The sequence below is a fragment of the Tamandua tetradactyla genome, chromosome 1 (genome assembly GCF_023851605.1).
Source record: "Tamandua tetradactyla isolate mTamTet1 chromosome 1, mTamTet1.pri, whole genome shotgun sequence".
NCBI lineage: Eukaryota > Metazoa > Chordata > Mammalia > Pilosa > Myrmecophagidae > Tamandua > Tamandua tetradactyla.
This window is the reverse complement of record NC_135327.1, coordinates 97235670-97258591: the sequence shown is the minus strand read 5'-3', so window position 1 is coordinate 97258591 and position 22922 is coordinate 97235670. Positions and strand designations below refer to the sequence as shown.

The 22922-nt window shown below is 40.1% G+C and overlaps 1 non-coding gene and 1 pseudogene across 1 annotated transcript; one reads left to right on the top strand and one right to left on the bottom strand.

Moving 5' to 3' along the window:
- Nucleotides 1-4028: 4028 nt before the first annotated feature.
- On the bottom strand, nt 4029-4218 carry LOC143653695 (U2 spliceosomal RNA). Its single transcript, XR_013161483.1, has one exon. It is a non-coding gene; the product is annotated as a U2 spliceosomal RNA (small nuclear RNA).
- A 6830-nt stretch (nt 4219-11048) lies between these two features.
- LOC143681052 (ras-related protein Rap-1b pseudogene) lies at nt 11049-11635 on the top strand (annotated as a pseudogene).
- The last annotated feature ends 11287 nt before the right edge of the window (nt 11636-22922 follow it).

Sequence of the window (22922 nt, the reverse complement as noted above, 5' to 3'; positions counted from 1 at the left end):
CAGTCGGGTCTTGTATCAAGAAGTGGTGAGACAGATCACTTGCAAATGATAAATGAGCCCAGGAGCAGTCACACTGATAGAAGCTATAACAGTGGTGGCAGCCATTTATTGGGAAGCTCCAAAGCAGATTATCTCCTTAATGGGAGAGATTCATACTCAGAGCTGTGTCCAGCCTTGCCATGACAGAAGCTCAATTAATTGACTTTGGTGGTACACATATGAAGTCTTCCATGAATAGTGGTGCTATTGTGAATTTCTTAGCTACTGCTACTTGTGATTTTGAGCCTGAGTTCTTCCCTTCCCTATATAGGAAATTAAAGGGAAAAAAGAACATATATTTCTTTTTTTTCATATCAGGATCTCAAAATGATTTCTTTCATTACTCTTTTTGTTTTTTTAACAAAATACCCTCATGTAATGCCAATGCTAAAAAAGATATTTGAGGTAAATCCATCACTCTACCAACCCCTCTTCAGTCCTTATCAATCTACCACCTTTTTATTTTTGCAAAGTTAAAATCATAGTGTATATTGGATCCGTTCTGTGCAGGCATTTTCCCACCATTACAAGTTTTTATAATTAAAATTTTCAATAAAAGCACGTCATCATCTTGTGGGCCTTAATTTATTAAATCATTCTCCTGTTGTTGGTCGTCCAAGCTGAAAGTGTCCCTATTAGCACAAGGCCAAGGAGGCTTCCATTTGCCATTAAGATTGGCGGTGGATCAGGGCCAAGATGGTGGCTTAGCAATGTGTACGTTTTAGTTTGTCCTCCAGAACAACTACTAAATAACCAGAAACAGTACAGAACAGCTCCTGGGCCCACATCAGTGACTGGACACAGTGTACCCCAGTCTGGACCAGCTGGACTGGCTGCGAACCTCCCCAGAACCGTGAGTTCCCCAAGCCGCACCAGCTGGGTCCCCTCCCCCACAGGCTGCTTCCCAGAGGGGAAAGGAAAGAGACTTTAACAGTAGCAGAGGCTAAGCCCAACCAAACACCAATTGTGGCATTAATCAACAAATTCTGACTACTAAAAATAGGCCCCCAGCTCAGGTAAACCTGGTTAAAGCGGAGGTCGCTCATTTTTGCCTCAGTGCCAAGGGGGCAGGGCTGAAGGAAAAAGAGAAAAAAAAGGAAACAGAGGTTTTTGTGGCTGTGTTTCTACAAAGGCTTGACTGCCTCTGGATTCAGCAGCAGGACTTCTCAGGCTGCAACTGCCCCAGGCATAGGCAGAAACAAGCTTTTTCAGGGCTTGTCTGGAGACTGTGCCTTCCCCAGGGGAGGGGTGAAGCCCAACTCAGGTGGAATCCCTCCCTCAAGGAATTCAGACACCAGGTCTTGGTAATTTGAAGCTATTAAAACCAGCCTACAACCTCTCCTCTGTCTCCACCATGCCCCCAGCAGGGAGAGTCTGCCAAATTTAAAGATACTGCATCATTGTATGGTGGTGGGACCTGCAGGCAGACAAGCACCACATACTGGGCAGGATAAAAAAAAACAGAGTCCAGAGACTTCACAGGAAAGTCTGTCAACCTGCTGGGTCTCACCCTCAGGGAAAACCAATGCAGGTGACTGTTTCCTCCTGATAGGAGGCCAATTTGGTCTGGGAAAATCCGGCTGGGGTCTATAATACCTACATAGACCCTCCTCAGGGTGGGGGGAAAAAGGCACCATACAAGCAGGGCAAGAAACAAGAAAACAAGAACTGAAAAATTCTCCTCTGTTAAACAAAACCTAAGCTAGAGGTCTGGAAAAAGCTAAACTGAAGAGACAGACAACAAATTCATCCAGCAAGAAAACCCTAGGTAAAAGAAGTGAAAGCAATCTCCAGGATAAACTAATTAAGGTAATTAAATGTCTAGATGCCAACAAAAAATAACAAATCACACCAGGAAATTGAAGATACGGCCCAGTCAAAGGAACAAGCCAACAATTCAAATGAGATACAGGAGCTGAAACAATTAATTCAGAGTATACGAACAGACATGGAAAACCTCATCAAAAACCAAATCAATGAATTGAGGGAGGATATAAAGAAGGCAAGGAATGAACAATAAGAAGAAATCGAAAGTCTGAAAAAACAAATCACAGAACTTATGGGAATGAAAGGCATGGTAGAAGAGATGAAAAAACAATGGAAACCTACAATGGTAGTTTTTGAGGAGCAGAACATAGGATTAGTGAACTGGAGGATGGAACATCTAAAATCTGACAAGAAAAAGAAAATATAGTGGAAAAAATGGAAAAATATGAGCAGGGGCTCAGGGAATTGAAGGAAAATATGAAGCGCATGAATATACGTGTTGTGGGTGTCCCAGAAGGAGAAGAGAAGGGAAAAGGAGGAGAAAAACTAATGGAGGAAATTATCACTGAAAATTTCCCAACTCTTATGAAAGACTTAAAATTACAAGTCCAAGAAGTACAGTGTACCCCAAAGAGAATAGATCCAAATAGACGTACTCCAAGACATTTACTAATCAGAAAGATTAGTACAATTACTAATTGTACTAATTAGTACAATTACTAATCTTTCTGATTAGTACAATCAGAAAGAGAAAGAGAGAATCTTGAAAGCAGCAAGAGAAAAACAATCCATCACATACAAGGGAAGCCCAATAAGACTATGTGTAGATTTCTCAACAGAAACCATGGAGGCCAGAAGACAGTGGGATGATATATTTAAATTATTAAAAGAGAAAAACTGCCACCCAAGAATTCTATACCCAGCAAAACTGTCCTTCAAAAATGAGGGAGCAATTAAAACATTTTCAGACAAAAAATCACTGAGAGAATTTGTGACTAAGAGACCAGCTCTGTAAGAAATACTAAAGGGTGCACTAGAGACAGATACGAAGGCAGAAGAGAGAGGTGTGGAAAAGAGTATAGAAAGGAAGACTATGAGTAAAGGTAAAAAGAAGGAAAATTAGAAGGACATATAAAAGCCAAAAGGCAAAATGGTAAAGGAGGGTACTGCCCAGGCAGTAATAACATTGAATGTTGATGGATTAAGCTTCCCCATCAGGAGACAGGGACTGGCAGGGTGGATTAGGGAACAGGACCCATCTATATGCTGTCTCTACTCAAAGAACATGAGAGCAAGGACACAAATGGACATTTGCACATCAATGTTTATAGCAGCATTATTTATAATTAACAAGAGATGGAAACAGCCAAAATGTCCATCAACAGACAGGTGGCTAAACAAACTGTGGTATATACATAAGATGGAATATATGCAGCTGTAAAACAGAACAAAGTTATGAAGTATGTAATAACATGGACGGACCTTAAGGACATTATGCTGAGTGAGATTAGCCAGAAACAAAAGGACAAATACCGTATGGTCTCACTGATATGAACTGACATTAGTGAATAAACTTGGAGAATTTCATTGGTAACAGAGACCATCAGGAGATAGAAATCGAGTAAGATATTGGGTAATTGGAGCTGAAGTGATACAGATTGTGCAACAGGACTGAATGCAAAAACTCAGAAATGGACAGCACAATACTACCTAACTGTAATACAATTACATTAAAACACTGAATGAAGCTGAATGTAAGAATGATAGAGGGAGGAGGGCAGGGGGCACAAATGAAATCAGAAAGAAAGACAGACGATAAAGTTTGAGATGGTATAATCTAGGATTGCCTAGAGTGTATAATGACAGTGACTAAATGTACAAATTTAAAAAATGTTTTTGCATGAGGAAGAACAAAGGAATGTCATTACTGCAGGGTGCTGAAAATAGATGGTAATTAGTATTTTAAAATTTCAACTTATGTGTGAGACTAAAGCAAAAAATGTTTATCTGGTGCAAAATTTCTATTTTGACTAGTGTATTTCCAAATATAACTTATGTAGATAGCTTGGTTGAACAACATAAGTACATGGAACCTTGGGTAGGACATGAGATTTTTTTGGTTTGTCCAGAGTGATGCCCCAATAAATCCCAGAGTGATTTGATCAGTGAGTGGAAAAGTATTTTTTTTTTTTATTTTTTATACATTTATTTTTCCCCCGAGAGAGGGGTGCACCGTTCCTGGAAGTACTGCAATACCAGGTCGATGCGTGGAGTAGACGGAGCAAGCTCCTATTCCATCTCCTAACTCCAAAAATCCATTTAATATATTGTCCTCAGATAGAGGATGTATCAGATATTAAACTGATAAGAACAGATACTACACTTGATCTTAGCCAAAGGCCGAGAAGCGATAGTGAGTAGAAAAGTATTTGCAAAGTCCCCTTTGGGAAACGGTGAGAACGGGGGAAAAATTCAACCCCCCCAAGTTGAATTTTTGACATTCTCACAAGTAGTGTGGACAACCAAAGCTATAGGCTGAGCCCCCAGTCTTGGGGTTTGTTCATATGAAACTTAACCCAACAAAGGATAGGTCAAGACTACTTAAAATTAGGCCTAAGAGTCACCCCCAAGAGAACCTCTATTTGTTGCTCAGATGTGGCCTCTCTCTCCAGCCAACATAACAAGCAAACTCACCACCCTCCCCCTGTCTACATGGGACATGACTCCCAGGGGTGTGGACCTTCCTGGCAATGTGGGACAGAATTCCTAGAATGAGCTGAGACTCAGCATCAAGGGATTGAGAAAACCCTCCTGACCAAAAGGGGGAAGAATGAAATGAGACAAAGTGTCAATGGCTGAGAGATTCCGAACAGAGTCGAGAGGTTATCCTGGAGGTTATTCTTACGCATTAAATAGATATCACCTTGTTGTTCAAGATGTAGTGGAGAGGCTGGAGGGAACTACCTGAAAATGTAGAGCTGTGTTCCAATAGCCATGTTTCTTGATGATGATTGAATAATGATACAGCTTTCACAATGTGACTGTGTGATTGTGAAAACCTTGTGTCTGATGCTCCTTTTATCTACCTTGTCAAGAGATGAGTAGAACATATGGAATAAAAATAAATAATAGGGGGAACAAATGTTAAAATAAATTTAGTTTGAAATGCTAGTGATCAATGAAAGGGAGGAGTAAGGGGTATGGTGTGTATAATTTTTTTTTCTGTTTTCATTTTATTTTTCTGTTGTCTTTTTATTTCTTTTTCTGAATTGATGTAAATGTTCTAAGAAATGATCATGATGATGAATATGCAACTATGTGATGATATTGTGAATTACTGATTATATATGTAGAATGGAATGATCACATATTAAGAATGTTTGTGTTTCTTTCCTGTAATTTTTCTTATTAATTAAAAAATTAAAAAAAAAAAGATTGGTGGTGGACCCTCTATTGAAGGAAGAATGACTATGAAACCTCCCCCAGATGCAAGAGTGAGGCCAGTTCAGCTGGGCTACGCTCCCACGGCAGAGAGGTGTGGGTCCTGCTGAAGAGTCCAGAAGCTCATGCTGCATCATAGAGCCAGAATGAGAGCAAGAGGAGTGGGTTTCTTACCTCAGGCATCCACCAAAAAAAGCTCTACAAGGACAAATTTTACCCATCTTAGCTATGTATAACATTATTTGTCTTTTCCCTGTTAGCCACTAGCATTTAAACATAGTTTAATGGTTTCTTTTAAAATAACTTTAATCATTACTTTTAATTATTCTTTTTTTTTCCTTTAGAAAAGAAATAAACTCATGTGGTAAAAAAAAAAAAAATCTAACAGCATATGAAGTGGTTTGAAACTGTATGTACCCCAGAAAAGCGTGTTCTTAAAGCTAACCCATTCCTGTGGGTGTGAACCCATCGTAAGTAGAATCTTTTGATGAGGCTACTACAAGTTAAGGTGTGACCCATCTCAATCAGGACAGGTCTTAATCCTCTGACTGGGTCCTTTATAAACTGAATGAATACAAAAAGAGAAAGCCACAGAAGCAAGAAGTTGAAACAACAAAACCAGGAAGAGAAGGGAGAGACCAGCAGACACAGCCATGTGCTTTGCCACCTGGGAGAGGAGTCAAGGATCTCAGGCAGCCTTCAGGAAGAAAGCATCACCTTGATGATGTCTAGATTTGGTCTTTTTTCAAAGCCTCAAAACTGTAAGCTTGTAAGCAAATAAATTCCCATCGTTAAAGCCTACACATGCCACGGTATCTGCTCTCAGCAGCCTAAGAAACTAAAACAGTATATTATCACAGATCCCCAGATTTCTATTCTTCATTAAGAAGCAAAGACTATTAATTTCTTTTGTGTCCTTCCAGAATTTTTCTTTGCATATATATGCATATTTACATGGTCATGTCCCTTTCCATTTTTTACACAGGTAAGAATACACTATATTGCACATGCTATTTTTACTTGAAAATAGATCTCAGAGGTTGATCCTTTTTGGCATATACAAATCTACTCAACTAATTTGAAAATTTTTTTTACACTTTTTAATTTTTTTTAACTTTTTTATTGTGAAATATAACATATATACAGAAAAATGATAAATTTCAAAGTACAGTCCAACAGATAGCTATAGAGCAAATTTCAAAGTATAGTATGGGTTACATTGTCACAGTTTCAGGTATTTCCTTCTGGTTGTTCTAATAAACTAGAAACTAAAAAGAAATGTCTATATGATGATTCAATAGTCAGAATCCATTGTTAAATCCTAACTTCTCTATTACAACTCCTCCTTCTCATTTGATCATTCTCTCAATCTTCAGGGATATTTGGGCAATGACCATTCTAACTTCTTTATACTGAAAAGGGGTATCAACCTTATAGGGTAAAAGAATGCAATTGGTTGATGTTCTGGGAGACAGTGTAAGTTTCAGGGCTTAACTGCCATAAGAACAATCTGGAGGTTTTAAGTTTTTGAAAAATAAATGTAAATAAAATGTTTGTAGAATCTCACATTGAGCCTTTGGTATTCTTTAGGGTTTTCAGGAATACTGTTGGTTGGGGCTTGGCAATTTGCAATACCTGGCTGAGGCTTATGTAAGAGTAACCTCCAGAATGACCTTTCATCTCTATTTGAAATCTCTTAGCCACTGAAACCTTATTTTGTTACATTTCTTTTCCCCCTTTTGGTCAAGCAGGCATTCTCTATGCCATGATACCAGGGCCAGGCTCATCCCTGGGAATCATGTCCCATGTTGCCAAGGGGATTTGCACCCCTGAATGTCATGTCCCATGTGGTGGTGGTGGTGGGGAGCGGGTAATACATATATTTGCAGAGTATGGCTTAGAGAGAGGTCACAGCTGAGCAACAAAAGGGTCACTGGTGTGACTGTTAGGTGTGTTTGTAAGTAGGCTTAATTTACCATTATAGAAATAAGTTTCATTAGGTCCAGCCTCAAGAAAAAGGACTTGGCTTATTAAATTGGGAGTCCCTGGCGCTTGAGAGAATAACAGAAATTTCCCAGAGGGATACTTCATTATTTTTCAAAGAGCTGTGTTCTAGTTTTCTAGCTGCCAGAATACAACACGCCAGAAATGGATTGGCTTTAATAAAAGGGGATTTATTTCATTAGTTCTTCAGAGGAAAGACAGTTAACTTTCAACCAAGATACTTTCTTACATGGGAAGGCAGAGGACAATCTCTGCTGGCCTTCTCTCCAGGCCTCTGGGTTCCAACAACTTTCCCCGGGGTGATTCCTTTCTGCATCTCCAAAGGCCTGGGTTGAGCTATGAGTGCTGAGATGAGGTATGCTGAGCTGCTTGGGTTGTGCTACGTTGAGCTCTCTCATTTAAGCACAAGCCAATTAAATCAAACATCATTCATTGCAGCAGGCACGCCTCCTAGCCGACTGCAGGTGTAGTCAGTGACAGCTGAGGGTCACACGACATTGGCTCATGTCCACAGCAATAGATCTAGGCACTTTTACCTGGCCAAGTCAACAACTGAATCTAATGATCACAAGCTGCTTAGTTTCCCACTATATGAAAGTACCATACTTTTTTTTTTTTTAACTATTTTTCTATTGGAAGACATTTCATAGTTTCTAGGTTTTTTTTTCTTTTTCTGGTATTACAAGTAATGTTGCAACTACACTATTTTTTATAGATTCAGGACTATAAGAAGTCTTGGACTTCCTAAACAACCTAATTAAATTCTTCTTCATAAAAATAATTTGTAAAAATTCTGAAAAAGCATTCGATAAAACTTAACATCCATTCTTGATATCTAAAAAAATTTTAAGAATTTTTTTTCATCCTCATGCTTAATCGGGAAATAATAGAAGCTCAGAAAAAAGTCCATTGTTATGCTGTTGTCTAGCATAGTAAGTGCAAAAGAAAGACATGAGGTGTGAAAAATTGAAAAGAAAGAGGAAAAATCATCCATATTTGCAGATTTGTATTACATAACTTGAAAGACAAATGAACAGAAACACTCTTAGAAACAATAAGATCATTCAGTAAGACAGCTCCCTTACAAGGAAAGGTGTCCTATACTTCAGACCTCTATCAATACTGGGTGCACAAACCCTTTGAGCCAATAATTTCACTACCAGAAAGTTATCCTCCAGATACCCTGCCCTATGGGTTCACAGACACATAGCATATGTATATATAGGTGTACATGTACATGTTCATTAGAGAATTTTTTATAATAGCAAAAAGACTGGAAACAACTTGTTTTTTAAGGGGATGCCTAAACATGTATGTGTTGGCATATGACATAACTGTAAAATATTTTTCAAGTAACAGTCTCAAGTCCTAGAGACTGGTCTGTGTGTTTCTAGGAACAGAATCTAGAAAGGATGAGAAGAGGGTTTATGCTTTATCATATGCCTTTTTTTTGGATGGAATTTGCCACGTGTGCCCCAAAATGCACTTTATTAAATGCATGCCTTTAAATGTGATTTACTTTCTGTGCAACACATCAGGCTTTTCTAATAAATCTATTAGTTTTTTTGTTTAGATAAATTTATTTTTATAAAGTGCTTCATCACACCAGTAGATTTATTTTTAATTCAAAATAAATGGCCCCTGTTGAGTACAGCAAAGTCCATTCATTGACATGAGGGGGAGAGAAAGGACATATTAGTGGGTTTTTTGATGGGTGGGAGGTGTCTCTGCTGTCATTGTGGTGGTTGCAGTTGTGTCTCCGTAGTTTGAAAGCTGTGTCTCTGCCCATCACCCATCTTCCTGGGTCAGTACCCTTCAAGTCCGGAGGCCAAGTTCAAGTTCATATCACTGAACTTGGTGGGTCGGTTTTCTGACTTGCTAATTTGCAAAATGAACCCTGATGGGTATGAACCCAGGACCAAATGAAGAACCCAGATAAATGGAGTAACTCTAACCCAAAAAGCTTGGTCCAGACCAAGCTAGCAAGATGGGGAGAGAGAACCTTGTCAGGTGGCTGTTCTCTTGCTATAATTAGCTCCATCTCTCACTGCAACTACAGTCAGTTACAACATGGTCTCACCCCAAACCTCCCTCCCCTCACGCGTCAGCCCCCTCTGAGGTTCACTTCTAAGGTAAGAAGGGAAGCTTGGGTAATTCTAGTGGGTGGGAAGATGAAAAGAAACAGGGACACACGGTATTAGCCACAAACATTTCCACATTTAATAGCGATAACACTTTACTTTAAAATTACCCAAGACTAAACTATAGTGATCAGTTCTCAAACCCTGGTCTATCAATGGGTGCCAGGCTGCTGTGCTTATATCACAGGGAAGCTTCTTCCCAAGCCAAGCCCCCCTAGATCCTGCTTCACTAGGTCGAGGGTGGGACAGAGAACTTGGAATTTTTAAGACACTCCCCAGGTAATTCTGATTGATTTGGCAAACTCAATTGTATGTGCAAACACAAACAGCCAGGTTTGGCAAAAATAACTAGAAATTATTTAGGTAGACAAAAAGTACTGTGGTACTTATAACAGTCTAAAAAGTTTGGATGTGACTCTTTGGGAAAAAAAGTTCCCAGGAAAAATTGCTATCATGAAGGAATGAAATTAATCCTCAAGGGTGAGTAAATTAATCCTAGTAAACACATATTCATTGCATTAAGTAAAATCCTTGTCTGCCTAGTCAATAATGAAATAACCAGAGAGAGGACATTTTAAAGCGTAGAGCAGATATTATAATCCAAACACTAGCCTAAATCTGATAAACAGTTTATAGACAATCAATTTTATTTCATCCTACTTGTGAATTATATAAGGCTCTAAATTCTTACCTGGCAGCATCATGTTTGGGTTTTTTGTTTTTGTTTTTGTGTTTTGGGTGCACAGTCCGGGAATCGAGCCTGGGTCTCTCTCATGGAAGGTGAGGATTCTACCACTGTACCATTACCCGAGCACCCAGCATCATGTTTTTTTAGTTGAATTGAAAGAGCATACAATGTTGGCTAAACTAATGTGAATTTTTCCTTCAACGTGAGTACCAGCAACCTCATAGCTGAAAGACACTAGCCCATTTTCTCTCCTTCTCTCCTCAAGAGGGCCCTGCACCTGACCTGGTCTTTTGAAGAGCAGCGCTGTGAGCCACTTTTCTGGGAATAAAGCTCCTATGACACACACCCGTTCTCAGGAAAAGGGAGAGTCTGGAGCGGTTTTGACCTTGGCCTCAGGTCAGGAACTAGGCCTACTGCTCCTTACTCTCCTCCTGCTGAGAATCTTGCAAAATATGACCACGATTGCAGAGAAATAAATTTATAAGATCAATTTACAAGATGCCAATAAGCACAGCTGCTGAGAGGACGTGAGTTTATGAGTAAATACCCACAGAAGGCGAAAGTTTGTCACAGTTTTTTACCCCTGTCCTAAATTAAGACATTTTGTAAAGACCAACCTGGTAGGCCTTTTGACAACCTAGAGGAGTTTGACAAACTAATGGAGAGATTGTCTCAGACTGGAAATTCGGTGTTCTCAGTCCGCAGAAAGTTGCAGAACAGTTCAGTCCAACTTCAGGTGGAAATGTACTGAAAAGAAGCTGAAGCTGCCGGAAGAAACGAATCGTCAGAATTTAACTTAAGATTTTTCTTTTACGAGAAATGGGCACTTCAAAATAATCATTTCGGTGTATTCAGAGGGAGCCGCAGCGACATCGCCAGTACAGTGGTCGCACGGGGAGCGGCAACCCGGAGCGAGTGCGAGACGCAGGAACAGCGCGAGAAGTTGTAGATTTTGACAAATTCGCACCATGAGTGAGTATAAGCTAGTGCGCTTGGCTCAGGCGGTGTCGGAACGTCTGCTCTGACAGCCCAGTTTGTTCAAAGCATTTTTGTCGAAAATTATGCTCACACCATAGAAAATTCTTATAGGAGGCAAGTTGAAGTTGATGCACAACAGTACATGCTGAAACCCTGGAGACTGCAGGAGTGGAACAATTTACAACAATGAGGGCCTTGGACATGAAAAGTGGACAAAGCTTTGCGTTAGTTGACCACATCACAGTGCAGTCCATTTAATGATTTACAAGATCTAAGAGAACAAATTCTTGGAATAAAAGACACAGATGATGTCCCAATGATTCTGGTTGGTGATAAGTGTGACCTCGAGGATGAAAGAGATGTAGGAGAGGAGCAAGGTCAAAATCTAACAAGACAATGGAACAACTGTGCATTCTTAGAATCATCTGCAAAATCCAAAATAAATATTAATGAGATTTGTTATGACCTAGTACAGCAAAATAACAGAAAAGTTGTCATGTCTGGGAAGATCCACAAAAAGATATCATGTCAGCGGCTTTTATATACCAAATACCTTGTAGCTCTAAGCCAGGTCTGAGGAACTGTTGCCCAATTCAACAGTGCCAGCACTCAAACTTTATTCAACCTACCCACATCTTAAAATGGACTTTCCTGTGACTGTATCTTTAAGAGGCAGATGAAAGCTATTACATCAGTTTGCACATTCTAATCATTTTCCAGTACCGCAAGAGAGATTTTTACTTATATAACTGTCCTAGACTATGCAACTGGTAAAATCAGAGGCTACATCCAGTATTACTGCTTAACAGCCATTCCTCATCCATTCACCAATGTTGTAAATGTATGAAGATGATGCGCTGTATACTTTAACACGTCACAAACTTTGTATTAGAGAGCACAATAGTATAAATCCTAAAAGCACCACTATTTTAGTTTAATAAAAAAAAAGTTCAAAGAGTTCCTATGTAGACTGCTCCAGATAACTTCATTTCTTTGTTATTTGTAACTTATTATAATTTTTTAAAAGAAATTTCAAGGTCATCATCATGTACAAATTAAGTACTTTTGATTAATGCAGCTATATACTTTTTAAATTTCTGAATAACCTATGGAGACAGTGATCTTGTCTTTACGATAGTCTCTTCAATAAAATTTCTTAAAGACATTTCCTCTAATATCTGTCAGGAAGGAAATGTCCAGACTTGTGAAATCTTTTATTATATGTTTCCTTTTCTGTTTACAGAGAGAACAATGTTTACGGTTATGTGTACAGTGGGAGTCTACAAGAAGAAGTGTATATTTTCAAACAATTTTTTAATGATTTAACAATTTTTGTCAATCATTTTCAGGCTTCTGCGGCTGTGGATTCTCACTGTGACTCCTTTGCTTGCTCATGCATAGGGAATTTGCCATACCAAATATACAGGTTTAGTATTTTTGCCTCTTGGTGATTGCTTCACATGTGTAACATATGGTTTGAGATGCTAAATGGTGGATGAGTACTGTGGATGTGGGAAGTAATTTTAATCATGTGTGTATTAGCTGGGGTTCATCTAGAGAAACAGAATCAGCAGGAGATATCCATAGATATAAAATTTATAAAAGCATCTCACGTAACCATGGGAATGTAAAGTCCAGGGTCTGTAGGGCAGGCCACAAGCTGGTAACCCCAATGAAGTTCTGCAGCAAACTCTCAGGAGAGGCTGGCTGGGCAACCAGGGGATGGAAGAGTCCAAATCTGTAGGGCAGGCTATGAAGCTGGTGACTCTGCTGAAGGGTCTGGAAGAACTCCAGAGGAGAGTCTGGCCGGCTGAAGCAGGAAGAGTGACTGTCTCTTCTGAATCCTCCTTAAAAGCCTTCCTCTGATCAGGTCAAGTATCACTCTTTGTAGAAGACACTCCCCTTAGCTGATTGCAAACACAGTCAGCTGTGGATGCGGCTGACGTAATCATAATTTAAGTCAATGAAATGTCCTCACAGCCACAGACAAGCCAGCGCTTGCCCAACTGGATGACTGGGAACCACCAGCTGGCCAAATTGACACATGAACCTGACCATGACAATGCATAACTGGTCACAAGGCGTAAGTTCCAGTAACTACTGCTGTTTCATGCCTTGTTGTTTGCATGCTTTAATGTTTGGGTGTAAAGATTGTGTGTCTATCCAACAGGGAGCACAGTATTTAAATTGACCAAACTAATGTTACAACTACTTTGAAGTGGCCAAATGTTAGCTAAAACCCTTAATTAAAAGTGGTGCAATTTTGTATAACTTAGCATCAGCAGTTCAATAAATTTGTATTGTCATGAAAAAAAAATCATTTCACCTATTTCCCTGACCCAGTTCACTGTAAGCCACTAATGTTTGTGTATTTTATTTGGTATCAGAATGCAGTGAGAACCTCCACTGGATTTAACCACATGTTGTAGAGGGCTCTAGAGGTCACACTGAAAGAAAAGCACTGGGTTCTGGGGGGAAAAGAGAAGGATTTGGGGATTAAAGCCATGGTTTAAGGCAGCATGGTTAAGACCCTGAAAGCTGCCCTTTTGGAGAGAATGCCCCAAAAAAGAAAGAAAACGAAGGTAGGGAAATTTGATAGCTGTGTGCTTCCTTTCAAGATCAAGAGGAAGGGAAAGACAATTGCACAGGGTTGTGTCATGCGAATGTTCCCAGCCAAACCCCTGAGGAGCTGTGAACCCCACTGCCTCTGGGTAAACTGGGATCTCGTCCACCACAGACTGTCCACTGAGGGCTGAGAGCACTATCTCTTCAAGAGAGTGTCCTTCCATTTCGGGGTAGAAAGAAAAGTGTCTAGGCAGAATTTTTTAAGAGCAGTCATGAGGAGACTCTGTCTGGAAGTGGGGCCATGGGGTGGCAGTGACAAGGACCATTACCACTCAGATGCACAGACAACCAACAGGGTAGGTGCTGGGACTGAGGGTTACAACCTGCTGATCAGCACATTTTCACCGGAGAGGAGGGAGGAAAGTATCTCCAATGGGAACCGCTGAGTTTTGCGTCTCAGTCCAATATCTCTACTACTAAAATCTTGACCCTAACAATTCCCCACTCATAGTTATGTGTGTGTGTGTGTGTGTGCAGGTTGAGGAGAAGGGGGTGAGATACAGATTGCTAATGAATTCCTTATATTTTGGCATTTATAACTCAAAAATACACAAATCAGATGCAAATTGTTTGAAGTCGTTGTACAATTTTACAAAACTTACATCATGAAAATAATTTGTAACAGATATTCAGGAAATGTTAAATTATATAAAAAAAAACTTAGGTGACTCTCTCTTCTTGCCCAATCATCTAGAAGTGTATTGTCCAGACAAAAAGGGGCTCCGAGCAGATCACACTTGCTCTATTCCAGTCCCTAGCTAGCACTCCATTTTAGACCATCAGCTAATTGATGCCCATCTAGTGGGGACCTCTAGGACAGAGAAAGGTCTGAAGACTCTACCAGGGAGGAATGGCTGAATGAGAGGGATAGTGGGCGTGGGCTTCTATTCAAGAGCACAGCTATTTGCTTGGCCAAAGTACTGTTTCTTCTCTCTTGGATGTTTGATGTTCACCTTCTTTGATTGTGAGCTACCTCAGAAGGATCCCAGATCCACAGAATCGACCCAGCGAAGGAAAAGAGCCAATTTGGGGACACAGGAGATCTAACTTCAAATATTACAAAAACCTATCTGGCAGAGGTGGGATTCACTCATCTGGTCAGTTCCAGAGGGCAGGTCCAGGGTTTAGAGGCTACAGGGGAACTTTATAAAATTAGGGCTGGGCAGGGACCATGAGATAGGCTGCCTGGTGAGGTCCTAACAGGTTCAATCATCTAGATTGCCAAAGAATAGTAGGACTAGAGGTGAGGAAGGTAGAAGAATCGTCCTACTCTATGGTGAAGATTCAAATGGATCCAAGTTGGCTCCATCTGTCAATAACAGCCCTGAGTCTTAGAGCCCCTCGGTCAACACTTACTTGGAGTTGGGTTTTCTGTCTCAATATTCTATAACCGACCTTTACCTTACCATGAGACAAACCAGCCCTTATACCAATAAGCTGTGGTTCCTGGAGAACTGAAAATGCTGCCAAATTTTAGGCTTTACTATTTATAAACTAAGCCATGTGTTCTTCTAATAAAAAGCTGTTTAAAGAAGATGAACACTTTTTTTTTCTGTATTCCAGAGAGGTCATAGTTTACTACCTCTCCTATAAATGAGTCAATGATCTTCAAGGTTTTCTCCTACAAGCACTTGAAAGCACTTTCATAATCAGCAAACAAAAGTTCTTCAAGTACCTTTTATGGAAGCCTTCAAGATACTGAACCTAAAGATTTAAATAAACAGCAGCTGGCCGATCTCTTTTGATACTGTCTGACACACAGTCATGAAGAGAGCACTACAAAATAAGTCAGCTAATTACATGTCACCTTAAAACCACTGGATGTATGGCCCTGGCACCGTGGGATCAACAATTACATCCTGTGCAAAAGGGGGGAAAGAAGTGTAACTAATAAAATATCAGTGGCTGAGAGAGTTCAAATAGAGTTGAGAGGCTACTCTGGAGGTCACTCTTAGGCAAGCTTCAGTTAAACATTGCTACCTATCATAATTTGCCAAACCCCAACCAAAACCATTCCTGTCAATCCTAAAGAACACCTAGGGCAATGTATAAGATTCCACAAGGGTTCCATGCACTAGAGTAACTTTCCAGAAACCTACAACCTCCAGATGGGTCCCTGGACCAGGTAAGTCCTGAAACGTAGAGGGACCAGCCTCTCCAGAATATCAGCTAGTTTCATATTATTGACCCTACCCCATATTATTGACAGCCCCTTCCAACATGAAAAAGTTAGAATGGGCATTTCCCAAACACCCCTAAAGAGTGGGATAGAAAGATCAAAGGTAATGATGGAGTAATGCAGAGAAGGTAGGGTTTAACAAATGAGTATGATTGCTGAATCATTAAATTGATATTTCTTTTAGTCTCCAGCATCTTAGAGCAGCTAGGAGTAAAAACCTAAAACTGTGGAATTGTAACCCATACCAAACTCTAAAATCTGTTCTACAACTAATTGTTGTGCTGTGCTTTGAAATTTATTACTTTTTTGTATATATGTTATTTTTCACAAAAAAGAAAAGAATTATTGTGATGATAAAAAAAATATCTATTCCTTCTAGCCTCCTATGTTTTGGAGCAGCTAGAAGGAAGAATCTGAGAGGATGGTATGGTAGCTTGTGGTGAACTCTGGGATCCATCCTGTAACTACTTGTTGAAGAGTGCTTTGAGAACTATTGCTTTTTTACTTCTTGGCTTTGTATATATGCTATAGTATACAAGAAAAAAATTAAAAAAACAAAAAAAACACTGGATATAGACTAAAGGCTGCAGAAAGGGTATGAGCAATGCTGGCTCTGCCTTGAACAAATGAGAAATGTAATGATGCTGTGGATCTTTCCTGGGCACCTATTATGAACAAAAAAGTTACATTCGAATCCTAAACCCCATCCCATGAATGAGCTCCCATTGGAAAACAGGATCTCTGAAGATGTTATTAGTTAAGATGAGGCCAAACTGATATGACCAGTGTCCCTGCACACAGAGGAAATTTAGACACAGTCAGTAGGAGAGAGACAGAAAGAGGAAGGCCATGTGTCAGACACAGCGGCAAGCCACCGCTATATCCCTACAAACATCCTATTGGAAGGACAGACCTGCCAACATCTACAGATTTGGGACCCCTAGCTTTTGTCTCAGAACTATGAGACAAAAATTCTTGTTGTTTTAAACCTCCAAGTTTGTGGCACTTTGATACAGCAGCCTCAGCAAATTAAGACAGCATCTAAATCTGGAAACCTCTTTTCTCAGCAGTAATTAAATCAATGAAAATTGTATATATAGTCATGTGAGTTGCTCAAAATGTTTTTAGCAGCAGTAGTAAAACCAAAACCTCATCGATGTACTTTAAAATTCTACAATTAGGGGGTGGTGCAAGGGTAGCTTGGTGGTAGAATTCTTGCCTGCCAGGCAGGAGACCTGGGTTCGTTTCCCAGACCCTGCACTTCCCTCCATCTCCCCTCCCCCCACCCCCACAAAAAAATCTGCAATTGGCAAATCTGAAATGTAGGGACAGCCCAAGTCTTCCTTGCCTCAGGAAACTAATGGCAGGGACCCAATGAGCTCTCTTCCCTGGCACCACAAGGGTGGTGTCACTGTGAAATGTTCTGCTTCTACTGCTGGCACTGGCATCTACCAAATCTTGATTCCACCCATCAGTAGGTGCTGAATCAGAACAGGTGCAAGAATTAAGTACTCACTTTGTACCCACATTTGACTATTTCAGCAGGTGGGCAAGTTGGCTCAGGTGTGCTTTCTCGTTTCATCCGTCACTGGTTTTCTCAACACAGGACTGGCTGGTTGCTCAACATAACCTGAACTGGTTGCTCCATCGCTGTCATTTCATGCATTATTGATAACATGTTTGAAGTTGTCCTTTCATTCTTGTGAACAACTTCTTTCTGTTCTGGAAACACTTCTCCCTTCAGTGTTTGGGGCAGCCCCTGGACTGGGCACTGGGGCAGTCCCTGGATTGGGCACTGAGACCACATCTGGAGACTGTCACAAAGGGGAGGCAGGTCATGATTTTGGCCTTAGGAGCATTTCACCTCCTTTCTCTTCACCCAGAGTGTCAAGAATAGAACAGAGAAGAAGCACATGCCACCATTAGTAGGAAAAACAAAAAGCTGATTAAGTTCACAAAGGACTTGGCACCAAGCAGTGAGAACTTCACATAGCATCTCATACACCCTACATGACCAGTACAAAACATGTGCCTACTCACCTATGGTTAAGGGTGACTGTGAATTAGGGGGTGGCTTACAGACTGGTGCAGGGACGAGGCAACAGATGAGACAATGTCAAAGTCTATTAGAAATGACTAGGGCTTCCCATACTTTAACACACTGAAGTGCTCTGTAACCTCTCTATAGAAATGTTTGAACTGAAGGCAGAGATCCACACTGCCATGGGCCAAATCGGTCCAGAGATGGCATTGAGAAAAGACAGAGGAACATAATCAGAGGCGAGAGGCTGGAACCCAATGTCCCATATCCGGGATACTTTCACACATAACTGCAGAGCTGGGGGACATGGCCTAGAGAAGACATGGCACAGGTGAGAAAGAAGAGGTAGCGGCAGGAGGGAAATGGGATTTGCTAAGTAGGCAGCAGTGGGGCCTGGCAATCAGAGAGGAAAGGGATTACATTGACATTCTTAAAGAAAAAAAAAATTTAAACAAATACGTGAAGTATGTTTCCAAACTGGAAAGGACCAGATACTTCTAAAATAAAAGAGGGGGTTAAAAAGAGATGTTAACAGAAGTCACTTGGTCTGATATTAGCTGCTTATATAAGGAGATGAAAGAGATCCCCAAATCACCGTAAAGGGAGTTGGCGGCTGGAGGCAACTAGCAGGTGAGGGGCGGTATGGAAGGGCTGGTTTCATCCCATGGAAAGCTGGGACGGTGACCAGGCAGGGGCTCTGGGAGCAGACAGGCCAGGCAGAGGCAAGGAGGCCCCCGGGTTCCAGGACTTCAGGAGACTTGGCCCAACCTGCCTGGAAGTTTCCAGGCACTGCCTGCCCCCTGCTCACCCAACCACTATTGAGAGAAAGGAGAGGTGTGTTTAATGGCCCTAAGGAAGGGCTCCTTTTTCTCTGCAATGAGCCGTATCTTCTTCTTTCATGCAGAAAATAAAAAGAAAAACCAAGCTGAGGGCGGGCCACGGTGGCTCAGCAGGCAGAATTCTAGCCTGCCATCCCATAGACCCAGGTTCGATTCCTGGTGCCTGCCCATGCAAAAAAAAAAAAAAAACAAAGATGAGAAATTAAAACAAAATTATAACCCGCTACCAACCTTAGCTGAAACTTTTGTGACTGGACTAAAGAGAACAAGGTGGGAACCACTAGAAAAAGAGGCAAGGAGGGGGAGTCAGGTAACCCGGGAACACAGACGTGAACCTGGCCATTACCCACTTTCACGTGGGAAACAGTAACACACCATGAACCGGGTCTGTTAGCATGGGAAGGAGGTGTTGGAACCTTCCCTGTTCCAAGAATACTGTTGGGTGAGAACACGGCCCAGCTCCCCCACACTTCCCGCCATTCCCTCCCTGCCTTGGCTCCTGCCCACCTGTGCTGGGGCACCAAGACACTAAAACAATATTCTCCAGAGTAGATTCCAAAGGACAGCAGGCGGTATTATGAAGAAAAACATGTCTGTAGCCAAATAATCCCGGGAAATACAGAGCTAAGCAAAGTTCTTCTTTACAGGCTTCTTTACAATAAGACTTCCCAGGGGGCTTCATATGTGAGCAGGCATTGGAATCTGCAGCAAGTGGGGTCCATGGCATGCAGCATTTCCCAAACAGTTTTGGTCACCAAGACCCCCACCCACCCATTTTTTCCCCTTCAAAGAATAGTATGTCCTTGACTTCCCAGAACAGTGTTGCTTTATTGTTTTATTTTTTGGGAGGTACATGGTTGGGAATCGAACCCTGGTCTGACACATGGCAGGCGAGAATTCTACCACTGAACTACCCGTTAATGTTAACTAAAAGAGAAATGCCTTGACCTCTCTGAAAAGTGTGCTTGTGGGAAGCCTACTGGGATCGGCAGTATTATCAGTGGCTCCTGAAACCATTTGATGAAAGGCCCTCAGGGAAAGCTTCCAACGTGAGTCTCTCTAACTTCAGAGAAAAAGAAGCAGCACGGCAGCAGGTGCTCCTGATGATGTCAGCAGTGGGAGGCTCCGCAGCACCTTCTATGGGGCATCTTGCCAAGAAAATAAAAATCTGATTATGCCTCTAGAGCTAACTACCAGTTTATAGGAAATGCAGGGAAGAGTGGAACATAGTAAACAACACCATGAGGAAACATTCAGACAACTCCAAGATGAGCGCCAGCTACAGAACAAGTGACCAGGTTTCTTCAACAAATAAATGACAAGAGCAGGGCAGGGGTGGGGGGTGGGGGGAGAAGGAGGGTAACAAATTTAAAATGAGTTAGAAGAACTATCAATCAAATGCATGTTTGGACCTTGTTTGGATCCTGATTTAAACAAATCAACTATTTTTAAAAAGCATTAATGAGACAACCGGGGAAGATAGGGTACAAACTAGATTTTTTTATGCTATTAGGAATTGGTAAATTTTTTGGTGTGATAATGGTATTATGGTAATATTTTTAAAAATTACTTTTTAGAGATGAAAAGATATATCTGGATTTTGCTTTAAAATAATTCATTGGTAGGAAGGGGAGGAAAATGGCTGGTGGTATAAAGGAAGTAAGATTAGCCGTGAATTCAAGGACACAAATGGACATTTGCACACCAATGTTTATAGCAGCATTATTTATGATTGCCAAAAGATGGAAACAGTCCAAATGTTCATCAACAGATGAGTGGCTAAACAAGTTGTGGTATATACATATATGCATATGATGGAATATTACACAACTGTAAGACAGAATCAAGTCATGAAGCATGTAACAACGTGGATGGACCCTGAGGGCAGTATGCTGAGTGAGATTAGCCAGAAACAAATACTATATGGTCTCATTAATAAGAACTAACATTAACAAGTGAACTTGGAGAATTTAAGAACACAAATTATCAGGAAATAGAGATAGGGTAGAGATTGAGCATTTGGTGCTAAAGAAATACAGCTCGTCCAACAGGACTGATTTTATATTTTACTATTTTTTTGTGTTTTTTTTGTTTGTTTGTTTTATAAAACATTAATTTGTTTTTGTATTTTACTATTTTTTGTGGGGTTTTTTGTTGTTTTATAAAACATTAATTTGTTTTTATATTTTACTATTTTTTGTGTTTTTTTTGTTTTATAAAACATTAATTTGTTTTTGTATTTTACTATTTTTTGTGGGTTTTTTGTTGTTTTATAAAACATTAATTTGTTTTTGTATTTTACTATTTTTGTGGGTTTTTTGTTGTTTTATAAAACATTAATTTGTTTTTATATTTTACTATTTTTTGTGGGGTTTTTTGTTGTTTTATAAAACATTAATTTGTTTTTGTATTTTACTATTTTTTTGTGGTTTTCAGGACTGATTTTAAAATTCAGGAATGAATAGCACAATACTAATTCATGGCAGCACAATAATGTAAGTCCACTGAATGGAGCTGGATGTGAGGAGGTTGCTGGAGGAGGGCTGGGGACACATAGGAAACCAGAAGGAAAGGTAGAGATAAAGACTGATACAGAATACTTTAGGAATGCCTGGAGTGGACAATGATGGTGATAAAACATACAAATTAAAAAACGTTTTTGCATGAGGGAAGACAAATGAATGTCAATATTGCAGGATGTTGAAAATAGATGTTGTATTGGAAAAAGTACAATTAATGCAAGCTAGGGTCTACAGTCAACAATAACATTGTAATATGCTTCCACTGAATGTAACAAAGGCATTATGCCAAAACTAAATGTCAACAGGCTGGGGACATGGGAAAGGGTATGGATTCTTTGTGGTAGAAAAGGAAATGTCTTCAGATAGAGTATAGTGGCAATGGCATGTCTATACACTTAGGTTGGATTGTATGATATGTGAATAAACTGTTTAAAAATGAACAGAGAGAAACAAGTGCCTGAGAAAATGCAGAGAAAGAGACGTACCTATTCACTATTGGTAGGGAAATGAGAGGTACAGCCCCTTGGAGGGCAGGTTCCATAGGAGGCTAGGGGTGGGTTTGCCATATGATCCTGGAACCCCGTTGCTCAGTATATACCTGAAGGAACTGAGTGTGCAGACGCTAATGGACATTTGCACACTGATGTTTCTGGCAGCAGTGTTCCTGATCCACAATGAATGGAGGTGCTCTAAGGGTACAATTGAGGAATGGAAGGGGGAACTATGGTGTATACACACAACAGAACTGAGTGGCAGCAAGAAGGAATGAAGTTGTGAGGAATGCAAAGAGGTGAATGAACATTAAAGACTGTATGTTGAATGAAATGTCAGGAGCAAAAAGACAAATATTATCATACTTCAATCATATGGACTAACTATAATACAAAAACTTGGTGAACTAAAGTCAAGAGCATGGATTATCAGGTTATGGCCTATTGTAAAGGGCCTATTGTAGATTGTAAGCTCTTAATAGCAGGTATATATATTCAGGAGGTGTAATTGCTAATTCTAAATTCTGAGATACTGAACTGTTTGTATATAACGTGGTCATTTCCAGAAACTTCGGGTATTTATGTGACACATGATACTCAGAGTTAGAGCTCTGAAGCTATGAAAGTCAACTGTACCCCATATAGGATCTCTTTAAGAAGTTGAAAAAATAATCAGACTTCTCAAGTAGAGATATGAATGAAGCTGATCTGGATAGGACTAAGTATATCAGAATACAGGATAAAGGATGATATCGACCATATTTTAAAACTTCAATTTCTAACTTAGAGGGGCCAGCCTTTCTAGAACATCAGCTAGTTCCATCTCACTACCCATTGTTGGCAACCCTTCCAACATGAAAAAGTAAAACAGGCAGATCCCAAATACCCCTAAAAAGTAGGAGAAAGATCAAAGGTGATGGTGGAGTTATACAGAGAAAGTAGGATTTAACAAATGAGTATGATTGCTGAATCATCATAATGATATTTCTTTTAGTCTCCAGTATCTGAGAGCAACTAGGAGTAAAAACCTAAAATTGTGGAATTGTAACACATACCAAACTCTGAAATCTGTTCTACAATTCATTGTTGTGCTGTGCTTTGAAATGTATTGCTTTTTTGTATATATGTTATTTTTCACAAAAAAGATTTAAAAAAAAAATATATATA